Below are 3,362 nucleotides of genomic sequence, written 5' to 3' on the forward strand. Positions count from 1 at the left end.
CTGTCTGGAAATATTGAGGATGGGATATCTCTGCATCTAATTTTTTTAATCTGCTGTGCATAGATACAAATAGGCACATAATAGGCATTCCTAAAGTCTGGTGAAAGCCTAAGTGAGGAGGTAACCAAATAAATTCTCCTCTAACACTAGGCTACCTAAAACATTTACCTGACCTCTCGAAGTAGCCATTATAAATCCACCACAAGGCAGGTGCTGGCCCTTACACTGAGCTGATACAGGCTATGATAACATGACACCTGTCTTAGGCTCTTGTGACATGCAAGAAACAGGTGAATGCTAAGGTTAACTAGATATGAAACAAAGTAGAAAGGAAAGCCAGGGAGACTAGAGGCCAACTCAGTAGCCTTATAGCAAGTCTTCACGCAAGGTCCCACAGATCAGGAGACCCACTGTTTCTCCATCATGGTAACAGTCTTTCAGGCAGTTTTTGCTGTTCCTATTGACCTACTACTTATTCTCTAGCCTCATACTTCTGAATGGTGTCTGGTCTTGCAGTACCTCCCAGCTTCTGAAACTCTTTTCTGGTGGCTCTCTCTGTAGCTTTCAAAAGGAGATGTGGCTAGGTTGGCTGGCCATGTCTAGCAAAGGCCCCATTGCAGTATGCAGAAGGGATAGTGTGCTGTATGTTTTGAGAGCTCCAGACAGGGACTGTGGGTTGCAGGCATTTGAGATTTTCCAGTAGTAGTCAGAGTGCATGGTCTGCAAGCCTTCTGAAGATTGCTGTTGTCTCTTGAACATCAAAGCAGAATGGATGTTAAGGGTACAATCATACTTCATTCAGCACTGACCCACTTAGTGCTGTCTGTGTTGGAAATAGATACTTTTATGATACACCCATGCAAATCAATTGTGGTACTGAACCATCTCAGAAAAGGGACAATGAACAAGCAGACCGGTAGAGGGTGTATCATTGAAGCTCTCAGCCAATGGACACTCACAGGTCAGAGATGTAGTATTCCTTGCTTCATGGTCACATTTATTCAGCTTTGAATACTTTACATCATTGACTTACAGAAGCTGAAAAAAGGGGCTGGCAGTGCCTTAGAATGCTTGATCACCATGGAGTATTTTATCAAAGTTTATGTTATCTTAAAGAAAATGAGTGGGAAAACAGAACTAGACTTCTAGGGATTGGCAGAAATCCTTTGACAACATAAAACTCAATGCAGCCTGGGAGGACTGACCAATTATTGCATAGAATTGGAAGAAATAATGATTGGAGCTTGTCAAATTCGGGGGGCGGGTTGATAGTCAGCATATCTTTAAGGATTATGCTATAGAGTGCTTATATCACTTATTCAGTGGAGGTTTGCTTTTGGGGAATGCACTCTTTCCACCCTCCACGCTGTTTCACAAGTTGATTAACAGAAGAAAAGCCCTGATCTTTCCCCTGTCCTCCCACAGCTGGCACTTGCTGACATTTTCTCTACCAATGTGAAGAACAAATGGGTTTGAATCTGTTCTCTTGTTCCACAGAGCATGTGGTCATGAGTGTAGATACTGGTTCCCTTTGGGGGACTTGGCAGCTAGCCTGAATTTTCTGCCTTGGATTGGCAAGAATTGGGGGTTGATGGGAGGCTTCCCAGATCATTGTCCTTGTCCCCCTTGATCTCTCCCTTTCAATGGCAGACTTAGTCACTGGTGTCATCAATCAAGTGCATTATATACATAGTAAATTCATTTTCAAAACCTGCTGCTGAGCAGCCATCTGTCTCCATTTTTTCAATGTGCTATTATAGGAATGCTGCAGCACTATGAGGTTGTCTTTCAGGGATGACTCCTTGATCTGAAGGCAAATATGTTAAACAATGAGACAAGCACTATGGGCTAGTGACAGCGTTTCCACCCACTAGCCTTTCATCGTTGGAGCCTGGAATTTAATCTTGTTTTTGACCTAAGGTGATGATATTGATGGTTTCTATATTTTGCTGTGCTTGATTTATATACTTTGAGATTGCAAAATGTTCCAAGATCCTGATTTATTACTTATGGGCAGGAAGAGGGGAGATAAGTGTTATTACCATTTGAGTATTGATGATAGATAAACTGAGGCACAGAGTAAGGGCTCAATATCAGATACCAAGGAGGAGAACTGGGAATGTATCCTGGAGCTAGAGTATCTCTCCTGAACAACTGTTACCTCTCTATTTTTTTTTAACATCTAAGCATTTCACAAAATTTCTATACATGGACATTTTGCTCTCCAGAGGCAAGTTTGAGCACAGAATACAGAATTAAAACCAGCTCTGAGCTGAGCTGTAAGAAGATTCTGGCACCTGCATTCTAAGTCAGCTTTTCTGCAACATGTTCTCCTAGCACATAGGACTTCTCACCACTACTCATTTTTATTAGGAGGAAAACTTATTAAACAAACCCCCACCCCTCAAAAAAGCTTCAACAGCATAAAATCTCTGAAAGCAAGCCAAGGATGCAGACGGCAACAGAAGATATTGTAGGTAGTGGAAAAACTCTTTTTGCAAAGAAAGCTGTAACTATGTTCAGTTCCCACATGCTTGACTATGGATGGAGCCATTTGCAAGAGCTGATTTTATTTTCTGGTACCAGTGATCACCATTAAAAGTGATTTTGGATAATAAAAGAAAACTATATGTGGGAAACAGTTTTCAGAGCCCCTCAAAATTCCATTTTACCCAAAATTGTGGCACAACCTATTTGTCAACATGGAGACTTCCCAAATGAGCCAGTTCAAATCTGCAAACAAAGATTTCCAGAAGGAAGCCATCCTGTTGTATTCATTTCTGCAGCATTCTGGGCTTTCACTACCTGCATTATATTCTACCTTCCTTGGGGGAAAGTGCTCAGCTTTAGTTCCTTCTATTCTCTGTGTTAATCCTTTTTTGTGTCTTTTCCACAACTTTGTTTTTGTTTTTGACACATTTGGCACAGCATCACCTCATAAATAGAATTGAAAGAGTCATCTTCCCTTTGAACATTCAGTGGATTCCAAGAATAATACTTCCAGGCTATTCTTCTTTCTTGAGGTGGTGGTTAATTTCACATGTCAAGTTGGGTAGGCAATGGTGCCCAGTAGTTTGGTCAAACGCTAGTCTAGATTTTGCCATGTTGTAGTTTTTAGATGTGATTCACCTTAAATCAGTAGCTTTTAAATAAAACAGGTTATTCTCTGTAATGTGGATAGATCTCATCCAATCTGTTGAAGGTTTTAAGAGCAAAGATAATTTCCTAAAGAAGAAGAAATTTTGCCTTGAGATTGCAGCATAGAAATTCTGCCTGAGTTTCTAGCTTGCTAGCCTGCCCTGATTCAAAACTCTTACTTAAATTACAAGCCTACTGGCCTATTCTACAGCTTTTAGTCTTGC

Source organism: Heterocephalus glaber, unplaced genomic scaffold (genome assembly GCF_053883595.1).
Source record: "Heterocephalus glaber isolate CG9 unplaced genomic scaffold, H.glaber_assembly_v1.0 deba00001666, whole genome shotgun sequence".
Classification (NCBI taxonomy): domain Eukaryota; kingdom Metazoa; phylum Chordata; class Mammalia; order Rodentia; family Bathyergidae; genus Heterocephalus; species Heterocephalus glaber.